Here is a 12,977-nt window from a genome sequence, read left to right on the forward strand (position 1 = left end):
ACATAATACAGTTTGTTCATCACTTTAAAGCATTTGTCTTTTTAATCATGTAAAAAATTGTAAGTGGAATTACACACCAAAATTACAATACTTATTTAAATATTTGAACATATTAGTCTCTTTACTATAGATTTCTATTTATTAATATACACTTAAATTATTTTCTTGCATCATTTATTTCAAACTGAATGACTCCATTTTTGTAGGGCAAATCCAGTGGAAATAAATACCCCTAAGGTTTCTTTTATTATTATTTCAAAGTATTAAGGGATTATAAATATTTTAAGTTACATGAATCATGTTTATAATGTTTGAATTTCAGCTATAGGTGTGCCCATCACCCAAATAGTGTTTATTTTACCCATTAGGTAACCTACCCATTAAGTAGGTTATTTTTCCCTCCTCTCACATGTGTGCTCATCAGTTAGTTCAAATGTAATAATGAAGATGTGATGTTTGTGTTTCCATTCTTTAGATACTTAACTTAGGAAAACACTCCCCAGTTCCATACAGATTGTTGAAAATGGCATTAATTAATATTTTTAATGGCTGATCAGTACTCCATGTTATACACATACATTTTGTTAAACCACTCATAAATTTATGGGCACTTGGATTGATTACATACCTTTACAATTGTGACTTGTGCTGCAATAAACATTAAATTACAGGTGTCTTTTGGATGAAAAGTCTTCTTTTCCCTTCAGTAGATACCCAGTAGTTGGATTGCTTGAACAAATGGTAGGCATACCTTTAGTCCTTTGAGGAAATGCCATAATGTTCTATAAGGGTGGTGTGAATTTGCATTCAAACCAAAAGTAGACAAGTATTCCTTTCTCTCTGTCCATATAAACATCTGTTGTTTTTAGACTTCTTATTAAAAGCAATTCTGGCTGGGGTAAGGCGATATCTCACTGTGTTTTAATTTGAATTTCCCCGATAATTAGTGATATTGAACTTTTTTTCCATAAGTTTATATGCCATTTGTCTTTCTTCTTTTGAGAAACTTCTGTTCCTGTCTTTTTGCCACTTTTTAATAGCATTGTTATTTTCTTCCTGATTTGATTGAGTTCTTTGCAAATTCTAGATATCAGCTTTTTTTTGGATGTGTAACTTGCAAATATTTTCTCCCATTCTATATGTTGTCTATCTGCTTTATTTATTGTTTCCCTAGCTTTGCAGAAGCTTTTTAATCAAATCAAATTTATTAATTTTTATTGTTTCCATGATTGTCACTCAGGTCTTAGTCATAAATTATTTGCTTAGGCCAGTATATAGAAGAGATTATCCTACATTTGCCTGTAGAATTTTTATAGTTTCATGCCTTAGATTCAAGTCTTTAACTAACCTGAACTAATTTTTGTGACTGGTAAGAGATAGGGGTCCTGTTTCATTCTTCTGAATGTAGCTATTCATTTTTTCCAGCACCATTTGTTGAATACCGCTTCTTTTCCCCAGTGTACACTTTTATCTGCTTTGTTGAAGATCAGTCAGTAGTACCTAGATGGTTTTATAACTCGGTCCTCTGTTCTGTTCTATTGGTGTAGGTCTCGATTTTTGTTCCAAGACCATGCTGTTTGGTTACTATAGCCTGGTAGTATAGTTTGAAGTCTGGTAAATTGATGCCTCCTAATTTGTTCTTTTTGCTTAAGATTGCTTTTGCTATACAAGGTCTTCTCTGGTTTCATATGAAGCATAAAATTATTTTTTCTGGATCTGTGAAGTATGACTTTGGTAACTTAATGGTGATTGCACTGAAGTTGTAAATCACTTTGGGTAGTATGGACATTTTGACAATGTAATTCTACCTAGTCATGAGCATAAAATATTTTTTCATTGTTTATATACACTGTGATTTCTATCCTCAGAGTTTCATAGGTTTCCTTGTACAGATATTTAACCTGCTTGGGTAAGTATATTCCCAGGTATTACATTTTCTTTTTAGCTATTGTAAATGGTATTGAGTCTTTAATTTGACTCTCGATTCACTGTTATTGGTATATAGAAATGCTACTGACTTATGTACATTGGTTTTGTATCCTGAAGCTTTGCTGAATTTATTTATCACTTTCAGGACAATCTTGGTGGAATCCTTGGGATTTTGCTATATACAATATCATGTCATCAGCAAAGAGCAATAGTTTGACATCTTATTTCCTGATTTGGATAACCTTTATTCTTTTCTCTTGATTAATTGCTCTGACTAGGACTTCCAGCGCTGTGTTGAATAGAAGTGTTGACAGGGGACATCCTTGTCTTGTTCCAGTTCTTATAAGAAATGCTTTCAACTTCTCATTAAGTATGTTGTTAGCTGTTGGTTTGTCATATATGCCTTTATATTTCTGAGACATGTTCCTTTTGTGCCTAGTTTTTTGAGCATTTTTATCATGAAAGTGTGCTGAATTTTGTTGAATGCTTTTTCTACATATATTGAGATGATCATATGGTCTTTCTCTTTGCCTTTTTTAAGTGGTGAATCACATTTATTGAATTTCTGTATGTAGAATCATCATTTAATTCCTGGGATGAAGCCCACTTGGGGTCCCTGTGTATTATTTTGGGGTGTTCTGTTGAATTTGGTTTGCTAGTATTTATTGAGGATTTTTGCATCTATATTCATAAGAGATATTGGTCTATAGTTTTCCTTTTTTGTTGTGTTCTTTCCTGGCTTTGGTACCAAGTTGATACTGGCTTCATGGAATGAGTTAGGGAGGAATTCCTCCTCAATATTATGTAATATTTTCTGTATTATTGGTACCAGGTCTTTACTGTAGGTCTGGTACAATTTTGCTGTGAATCCATTTGGTCCAGGTATTTTTTTGGAGGCATTTTGATTACTGCTTCAATCTCACTGTTCATTATTTGTCTGTTTAGAAGTTCTATTTCTTCATGGTTGAATCTTGGTAGGTTGTGTTTTTCTGAAAACTTGTCCATTTATTTTATGCTCTATAAGGTTATGTGTGTAGAGATTTATGTAATATTTATGGATGATTTTTGTATTTCTGTGGTATCAGTTATAATGTCAAATATTTTTATTTCTGATTGAGCTTATTTGGGTCCTTTCTCTTCTGTTTTTGGTTAATCTAGCACAAGGTCTGTTGATTTTATCTTTTTAAAGAACCAACTTTGAGTTTCATTAATCTTTTGAATTGTTTTTTGTTTGTTTGTTTTCCACTTTATTGAGTTCTGCTCTGATATTTGTTATTTGTTTTCTTTTGTTGGCTTTGGGTTTATTTTTTTCTTATTTTTCTAATTCCTTAATATTTCTGTCTTCTGATGTATACATTTAAGGATATCAATTTTCTTCTGATTAATGCTTTTGCTTTGTCCCATAGATTTTGATAAATTGTGCCTCCTTTGTTGTTCAATTCAAAGAACTTTTTGATTTCTGTTGTAATTTCATTCTTCACCCAAGAATCATTCAGCAACTGATTGTTTAATTTTAATGATTTTTATAAGTTTGAGTGTTTCTCTTGTGATTGATTTCTAGTTTAATTCTGATGTGGTCTGAGAAAGTACTTGGTATGATTTTGATTTTGTTTTTTAATTTGTTGGAACCTGTTTTAAAACCTAAGATATGATTAATTTGGATAATGTCCAACATACTGTTGAGAAGAATGTGTATTCTGTAGTTTTTTAGTAGAATGTTCTATAAATGTCTGTTACATCCATTTGATTTAGAGTTTGGTTTAAGTCTATTGTTTATTTACTTATTTTATGCTTGATGATTTGTCAAGCTCATGCAGTGGGATGTTGATCTCCCTAGCAATTATGATGGTGATATTTATTTATTTGCTTAGCTCCAGTAAAATTTGCTTTATGTATCTTGGAGCTCCTGTGTTTGATGCATATATATTTAGTATTGATATGTCTTCCTATTAAATTGCTAAATATAATGACGCTCTTTCTCTCTCTTAACATGTAGGCTTAATGTACATTTTATCTGATATGATAATAGATACTCCTCCTCTCTTTTGGTATCCATTTGCGTGGAATATTTCTTCTCATTCTTTTACATTTAATCTGTGTGTGTCCTTGTGGTTTGGATGTGTTTTCAGCAAACAGCACATAATTAGGTTGTGGTTTCTCATTTCTTCAGCCAGCCTATGTATTTTGTGAATAACATTCAGTCCATTAATGTTAATTAAAAGCATTGATATGTGGAATGTTGATATGTCCATCTTATTGGGTAATCCCTTACTGCTTTGTTTTACCACTTGTTATATTATTTTATAAGATTTTTGAATTTGAAGGGTTTTTTTTTTTTAGTGATTTTACACGAGTGGGTATCCGTTGTGCTGATTTCTACATAATGCTGTTCTGAGTATTTCATGCAGGGCAGGTCTAGTCATGACAAGTGCCCTCAGTGTTTGCTTGTCTAGAAATTCTTAATTTTTCCATTGATAGTGAAGGTTAGTTTTACAGGATACAAAATTTTAGACTGGCCATTGTTCTGTTTAAGTTGATTGAAAAAGGGTCACCAAACACTTCTGGCTTTAAGGTTTCTTTTTTTTTTTTTTTTTTTTCCTTTTCTTTTTTTTTTTTATTTTGGCATATTATGGGGGTACAGATTTTCAGGTTTCAATAAATGCCCATTTCCCCCCCTCCCCCCAAAAGTCTGAGTCTCCATCATGACCATCCCCCAGATGGTGCACATCTCACTCACAATGTATGTATATACCCGCCCCCCTCCCCCCTCCCACCTCCCCAATACCCTATTACTGTAGCACCTATGTGTCCACTTAGGTGCTACTCAGTTAATACCAGTTTGCTGGAGAATATATCTGGTGCTTGTTTTTCCATTCTTGGGATACTTCACTTAGTAGTATGGGTTCCAGCTCTAACCAGGAAAATATAAGGTGTGCTATATCACCATTGTTTCTTAGAGCTGAATAGTACTCCATGGTATACATATACCACATTTTATTAATCCATTCTTGGATTGATGGGCACTTGGGCTGTTTCCACAGCCTTGTAATTATGAATTGTGCTGCTATAAACATTCGAGTGCAGGTGTCTTTTTTGTAGAGTGTCACTGGATCATTTGGATAGATGCCCAGCAATGGGATTGCTGGATCAAATGGTAGATTCACTTGTATCGCTTTAAGGTATCTCCATATTGCTTTCCACAGAGGTTGAACTAGTTTGCAGTCCCACCAGCAGTGTAGGAGTGTTCCTCTCTCTCCGCAACCACGCCAGCATTTATTGTTTGGAGATTTTTTGATAAAGGCCATTCTCACTGGGGTTAAGTGATATCTCATTGTGGTTTTGATTTGCATTTCCCTGATGATTAGAGATGTTGAGCATTTCTTCATATGTTTGTTGGCCATTCTTCTGTCTTCTTTAGAAAAATTTCTGTTCAAGTCCTTTGCCCACTTTTTAATGGGGTTATTTGATTTTTTCATCCTAATTTTCGTGAGTTCTAAGTATATTCTAGTTATCAGTCCCTTATCGGATGCATAGGATGCAAAAATTTTCTCCCATTCTCTAGGTTGTCTGTTTACTTTCATGACTATTTCTTTGGCTGTGCAGAAGCTTTGTAGTTTGATCATGTCCCATTTATTTATTTTTGTTGCTGCTGTGATTGCCTTTGGGGACTTCTTCATAAACTCTTTGCCCAGGCCGATGTCTAGGAGAGTGTTTCCAACTTTTTCCTCTAGAGTTCTAATAGTTTCATATCTTAGGTTTAAGTCTGTTATCCAGCGTGAGTTGGTTTTTGTGAGAGGTGAAAGGTGTGGGTCCTGTTTTAGCCTTCTACAGGTGGCTATCCAGTTTTCCCACCACCATTTATTGAAGAGGGATTCTTTTCCCCAGCATATGTTTTTGTCTGCTTTGTCAAAGATGAGATGGCTATATGAGGATGGTTTTATATCAGGATTCTCACATCTGTTCCACTGGTCAATATTCCTGTTTTTGTGCCAATACCATATTGTTTTAATTACTACAGCTTTGTAGTATAGTTTGATATCTGGCATATTAATGCCTCCCATTTTGTTTTTGTTGCCTAGAATTGCTCTTGATATTCGGGGTCTTCTTTGGTTCCATACGAAGCGTAAAATTATTTTTTCTATATCTGTGAAGAATGCTGATGGGATTTTAATAGGTATTGCATTGAATCTGTAGATCAGTTTGGGTAGTATAGACATTTTGATGATATTGAGTCTGCCGATCCACGAGCATGGTATGGATTTCCATCTGTTTACATCCTCTGCTATTTCCTTCCTCAGTGTTTCATAGTTCTCCCTGTAGAGGTCTTTTACCTCTTTAGTTAAATATATTCCTAGGTACTTTAATTTCTTTGTTGCTATTGTGAAGGGAATTGAGTCTTTGATTTGGTTCTCAATTAGATTGTTGTTGGCGTATATGAATGCCTCTGATTTCTGTGTATTAATTTTGTATCCTGAGACTTTACTAAATTCATTGATCAGTTCCAGGAGTTTCTTGGTTGAATCCTTGGGGTTTTCTAGATACAATATCATATCATCAGCAAACAGTGAAAGTTTGATCTCTTCTGCCCCTATTTGGATACCTTTGATTCCATTTTCCTGTCTGATTGCTGTAGCCAAGACTTCCAGCACTATGTTGAACAGAAGTGGAGATAGTGGGCAGCCTTGTCTGGTTCCAGTTCTAAGTGGGAATGATTTCAATCTTTCCCCATTCAGTATGATGTTGGCTACGGGTCTGTCATATATGGCTTGTATCATTTTTAGGTATGTCCCTTCTATGCCTATTTTCTTAAGTGTTCGTATCATGAAAGGGTGTTGAATTTTGTCAAAAGCTTTTTCTGCATCTATTGAAAGAATCATGTGGTCTTTGTTTTTGCTTCTGTTTATGTGGTGAATTGCATTTATAGATTTACGTATGTTGAACCATCCCTGCATCCCTGGGATGAAGCCCACTTGGTCATGGTGGATTATTTTTTTGATAAGTGTCTGGATTCGGTTAGCTAAGATTTTGTTGAAAATTTTTGCATCTATATTCATTAGGGATATTGGTCTGTAGTTGTCTTGTTTTGTTGCATCCTTTCCTGGTTTGGGTATCAGGGTAATATTCGCTGCATAAAAGGTGTTGGGGAGGTTTCCATTCTTCTCGATGTTGTGGAATAGTTTCTGCAAGATAGGTACTAGTTCTTCTTTGTAAGTATGGTAAAATTCAGGTGTGAAGCCATCTGGACCGGGACTTTTCTTTTTAGGGAGATTTTTAATTGCTGTTTCTATTTCAGCTGTTGAGATTGGTCTGTTCAGGGAATCTATTTCTTCCTGGTTGAGCCTAGGGAGGCTGTGTGTTTCTAGAAATTTGTCCATTTCCTCCACATTTTCCAGTTTGTGTGCATAAAGATTTTTGTAGTATTCATAATTGTATCTTGTATCTCTTTGGGATCAGTTGTGATATCTCCTTTTTTATTCCTGATGGAGCTTATTAGAGATTTCTCTTTTCTGCTTTTCGTTAGCTTAGCCAATGGCGTGTCAATTTTGTTTATTTTTTCAAAGAACCAACTTTTTGTTTTATTAATATCCTGAATAGCTTTCCTGTTTTCAATTTCGTTTAGTTCTGATTTAATCTTGTTGATTTCACTTCTTCTGCTGGGTTTGGGGTTGGTCTGTTCTTCTTTTTCCAGCTCTTTGAGTCGTTTCATTAGATTGTCTATTTGTGATCTTCTTGCCTTTTGGTTATACGCATTTATGGAGATAAACTTTCCTCTCAGAACTGCTTTAGCTGTGTCCCAGAGGAGTTGATAACTTGTCTCTCCATTGTCGTTTTCTTCATAGAAGTTTTTTATTTCCGTCTTGATTTCTTCATTTACGAAGTAATCATTTAGTAGGAGGTTGTTTAATTTCCACGTTTTTGTGTAGAAATGTGAGTTTCTGTTAGGGTTGATTTCTAGTTTTATTCCACTGTGATCTGAGAGGGTACATGGTATGATTTCTATTTTTTTAAATTTCTTGAGATTTTCTTTGTGTCCTAGGATATGGTCAATCTTAGAGAATGTCCCGTGAGCTGATGAGAAGAACGTATATTCAGTGGATTTTGGATAGAATGTTCTGTAGATGTCTGTCAGACCCAATTGTTCTAGAGTTTTGTTTGAGTCCATTATTTCTTTATTAATTTTCTGTTTGGAGGATCTGTCTCGTGCCGTCAGTGGGGTGTTGAAATCTCCGGCGATTATGGAGTTGCTATTAATCCATTTGCTTAGCTCCAGTAAGCTTTGCTTTATGAATCTGGGTGCACCTAAGTTGGGTGCATATATATTTAAAATTGTTATCTCTTCTTGTTGGACTGTGCCCTTCACCATTATATAATGACCCTCTTTGTCTTTTACTACTTTTGTTGGTTTAAAAACTAAATCGTCTGAAATTAGAACTGCCACACCAGCCTTCTTTTGGCTTCTATTTGCTTGGAATATTGATCTCCACACTTTTATTTTTAGTCTATGTGCATCCTTGCAGGTTAAATGTGTTTCCTGAAGACAGCATATACTTGGCCTGTATTTTCTTATCTATTCAGCCAGCCTATGTCTCTTGAGTGGAGAGTTTAAGCCATTCACATTTATTGAGAGAACTGATAGGTAAGGTAGATTACTGATCATTCTGTTGGGTTGGATGTTGTTGCTATGATTTCTGTCTTGAGCCATTGTAATATCTGGCCTTTAATATCTTTGGGTTTTGGTTGTTTTTATATCCGTGGATTATTATTATGATGTTCCATGCATAACGCTGTTTTAAGTACTTCTTGTAGGGCTGGTCTTGTCTTGGTGAATTCTCTGAGCCTTTGCTTGTCTGAGAATGTTTTTATTTCTCCTTCATATATGAAGCTTCATTTTGCAGGGAATAAGATTCTAGGCTGGGCATTGTTTTTTTTTCAAAAGAGTGAGAATGGGGCCCCAGTCTCCCCTTGCTTGTAAAGTCTCATTAGAGAAGTCTGATGTTATTCGAATTGGCTTTTCCTTGTATGTCACTTGCTTCTTTTGTCTTACAGCTCTTAGAAGGGCCTCTTTAGTTGATACTTTGGTCAGTCTGATGACTGCATGACGTGACGTCTTCCTGTTTGCATTGAATCTCCCAGGGGTCCTCTGGGCTTCTTGAACTTGTATATCGAGATTTTGAGCAAGGCCTGGGAAATTTTCCTCTATTATATCTTCAAAAAGCTTGTCCAGCCCTTGAGTGTTGTCTTCCTCCCCTTCGGCTAAACCTATGACCCTCACGTTAGGTTTTTTCACATAATCCCACAGCTCTTGTAGGCTTTGGTCTTTTCTCTTGTTTCTCTGCTGTATTTCTGTGACTGATTTATTTAATTGGAAGGTGTTATCTTCAAGCTCTGAGATTCTTTCTTCTGCTTGATCTACCCTGTTCCTGAGACTTTCCACAGTATTTTGTAGATCTCTGAGTTGATTCTTCATCTCCAGGACTTCGGTAAAAGTTTTCTTCACTGTGTCAATCTCTTTGTTGAACCTTTGTTCCATTTCTTGGAGGTTTTTTGTGTTTTCTTGGTGTTGGTTATTGAGTTGTTGTTGCAGCTGGGTGAGTGTTCTTATGATCCACATATGAAATTCCTTTTCTGTCATATTGGTTGCCTGATTTTGGTCGGTGTCCGTTTCTAGGGGGCTGGTGCTCCTCCTTGGGGGTGTGTTTTCCGTTTGGTTCTTCATATTTCCTGAGTTCTTTCGCTGATTTCTTCCCATGTCGATCAGTTGTTGTTTCTTTCCTTAGGTTATTGTTTGGGTATTCACACACCTTGTTTAGTTTCTGATTCGTTAGGTGGTGCCTGTGGGTGAAATTGGACCACTCCCTGTATATTGAGTCAGTGGATGCCGTGGAAAGGGTGTGCAAGATGCCGTCCCTGTCAGTAGGTGGCCTTTGCTTAGGGGAACAGGCTATGGTGTTGATTTTGAGTCCTGTTATCAGCTTTCGTTCTGGGCGGAGCTGGGTTGGATAAGCCTGCCCTCAGGCCGTTAGCAGGGGTCAAAGTTCTGTTCTCAGCTTCCAGGGAAAGCTGTCAGGGTGGGGCGGGAATGGTCCCGCTCAGCCAGAAAGTCTGGTTGTGGAGGTGGGGCTGTCTGAGACCCGCAGTCTGCAGCAGGCCTCGCTTCTTTCCACCCTCCACAACTCTGCAGCTACTCCTGGGCCTCTGCCAGGAGGCCAGACCACAAGCCACCAGGCCTCCCCAGACTGTGGTGCCGGCGGGGAGGTTCCCTGCACAGGAATGCCACCTGGGTTGGGTGCAAGGCCTCCTCCTGGGAGGAGGGTTGTCCTCTAGGGCGCCGATCCGCCCCTGGAGGCACACAGCCCTCAGTAGGCTGTTCACGTATAACCCTTCTGTGCCCCGGGCAATGCTAGCCCTCGGTGCAGGGGATCTGGTCTGCAGGTCGGACCTCTGGGTCCCAGAGTTCAAACTGTATTCCCACCAGGGAGAGGATTTCCGGTCCTAATTCACCCACAGGGAGCCCAAGCTGGGTCTATGTCTCTCAGCCTCTGAGTCGGCACTGTTTTCCTGGGAACACGGTGCCAGCAGCACCTGGGTGGGCCGGCGGGGTCCCAAACGGGAAGGTCCCGTTCCCTGGAGGTGCCTCCTGCTGGTGGCTGTATTGTCTCTCTGGGCAGCCGCGGGTAGGGTCGGCGGAGGGGAGGAGGAGGCAATATGGCGCCTGCTGGGGTCCGTGCACACGGAGGTGCCCGGAGGAAGTTGGGAACCTGGTGCCACGTCTGCTACAGGCTCACCGTTGGCTGGCGGCGGCAGTCTCCGGGCTGATGTCCGCAGGTCTCTCCACCCGCTGGGGAGCCAGCCAGCAGTCCCGAGTGCAGGGGAGGGGAAACAGCAGATCCACCTACCCTTGCCGCTGGTCTCCGGGCTGCTCCGGTGGTCTCAGCCTCCAGTTCTCCTCCGCAGCCTCCTCCCGTGGAGTCTCCCGGGGTCTCAGGTACCCCTCCTTCCGGCCCTTGTCCGCTGTATGCTCATCTTCTTGCTTCTTTCCTCTAGTTTCTGCTAGAATCGGTCTTTTCTGCAGAGACCCTCTGTCTGGCGGTGTTATTCGTCCGCCATCTTGCTCCGCCCCCCCTGGCTTTAAGGTTTCTGCAGAGATGTCTACAGTTAGTTTAATGGGTTTTCTTTGTAGGTTATTTGATTCTTTCATCTTGCTGCTTGCACTTTCATTTTGGCAAGGTTGATTACTATGTGTCTGGGAGATTAACTATTTGCTATGAAACTTCCCAGTGTTTGATATCCATCTTGTGTCTGTATGTCTGAATTTCTGGTGATACCAGGGAAGATTTCCTGAAAAATTTTCTCAAATAAGTTTTCCCTGCTGTTAGCTCTTTTTTCTTCTCCCTCAGGGATATCTATAATTTGAATGTTATTTCACTTCACATAGTCCCCTATCTCTCTCAGTGATTACACACACTTTTAATTCTCTTCCCTGCCTCCATGAATGAGTGGATTATCTCAGGAGGTTTGTCTTCAAGCTCTGAGATTCTTTCAACTCCTTGATTTAGTCTGTTGTTAAAGCTTTCCTTTTTGTTGTGAAATGCCCCAAATTACTTTCATTTATTTAAGTTCTATTATGTCCTTTATTATGTTGTCTAGTTCTCTGATATATTTTTCATTGAATTTCTGAAACATTTTTGGTGTATTTTTTTTTTTTTTTTTTTTTTTTTTGGTTTTCAACTTTCTCTTCAATTCTATTGATCTTATTTGCCATCGGTATTCTGACTCCATTTTTGTCATTTTCGCAATGTTCTTATGGATGGAGTCTGCTATTGTAGTTCCAGTATTTTCCCTTGGGGGTATCAAGGTATTTTATTTTTTATTTTTTTAATTTTATCAGGGTTCTTTTGCTTGTTTCTTCTCATGTGGTTCTTCTTCTCTCAGTTCTGGGTTAACAGGATTTACAGGGCACCTGTTCTTCTGTGCTGGAAATTCTCTCAAATGAAGTTCAGGAGTTATGACTGCTCAGGGATGGAGGATCCTGAGTAAAGTGTTGAACTTCGAGGAGGTTCTGCCAACCTAGCAGTAGAAGGGGGGAATCAGTGGTGTGGTCCTGCAGTCCAGGCAAAACTCTAGGGTCTCAGTGGTGGAGTCACTGGCCTGGTGAGGGCTCTGTAGCTACAGGGCAGAACCTTGGGCTTGAGCACAGTGAGAGCTTAAGAGCTGTCTCTGGGAATTTCAGGGGCAGAACCACCTATATGGTGGGGTGTTATACCAGCCTGGGGGCTCCTGATGCACATTCACATAGGCAGGGATTTTTCTCAGCAGTCCAATGTCCTCTTAGGAGGGTCTAAACCACTGATCATCAAAAGTTCTCACCTAATGCCAATGATCCACTGAGGCAGTTGCCCCAGCCTTCCCAAATAGTGCCCGTGGCATCTGGGGTTCCTCCTTCATTCATCTTTCATACTGGAGTGGGATGAATGCTCAGCTCCCACTCATAGGGCATGACACAGTAGGGCATCTGTTCCTTCCCTGCCATGGCATAGTGATGCAAAAGTTACTGCTGGAAGGCTGGTTCCTAAGTGGACCTGGCTCCATATGTAACTGTGATCAAAGTGGTATTGGTTGCAGAAACCTGAGATTGACAAGTGCCAGATCTCTGCTGCACCAGTTCACTGGAGGAATGTATCTGCACAGATACTGAGCAGCTCCCCGATCAGCCCAGAGGCCTGCAGTGGAAGAGCAAGTCCCCTCACACACCAGACTGACTGTAAATTTTATTTTTCTCCTAAAAAGCAGTGTCCCCTTGGGTTGAATTTATCAAGCTCTCTCTCTCTTTTTATTTTTATATTCCAGCATATTATGCGGGTACAGATTTTAAGGTTTCAATAAATGCCCTTTCCCCCTCCCCCCATAAGTCTGAGTTTCCAGCATAATCATCCCCCAGATGGTGCACATCTCACTCATTATGTATGTATATGCTCTCCCACCTCCCCCCTGCCCAATACCCTATTACTGTAGTACCTATGTGGCCACTTAGGTGCTGCTAGTTAATA

General features: G+C 39.0%; 1 pseudogene; it reads right to left on the bottom strand.

The window, feature by feature from the left end:
* LOC105856796 (cytoplasmic 60S subunit biogenesis factor ZNF622 pseudogene) overlaps positions 1-12,379 on the bottom strand; it is a 76,632-nt pseudogene extending 64,253 nt beyond the window's left edge.
* Positions 12,380-12,977: the final 598 nt, after the last annotated feature.

This window comes from Microcebus murinus, chromosome X (assembly GCF_040939455.1).
Source record: "Microcebus murinus isolate Inina chromosome X, M.murinus_Inina_mat1.0, whole genome shotgun sequence".
NCBI classification, from domain to species: Eukaryota; Metazoa; Chordata; class Mammalia; order Primates; family Cheirogaleidae; genus Microcebus; species Microcebus murinus.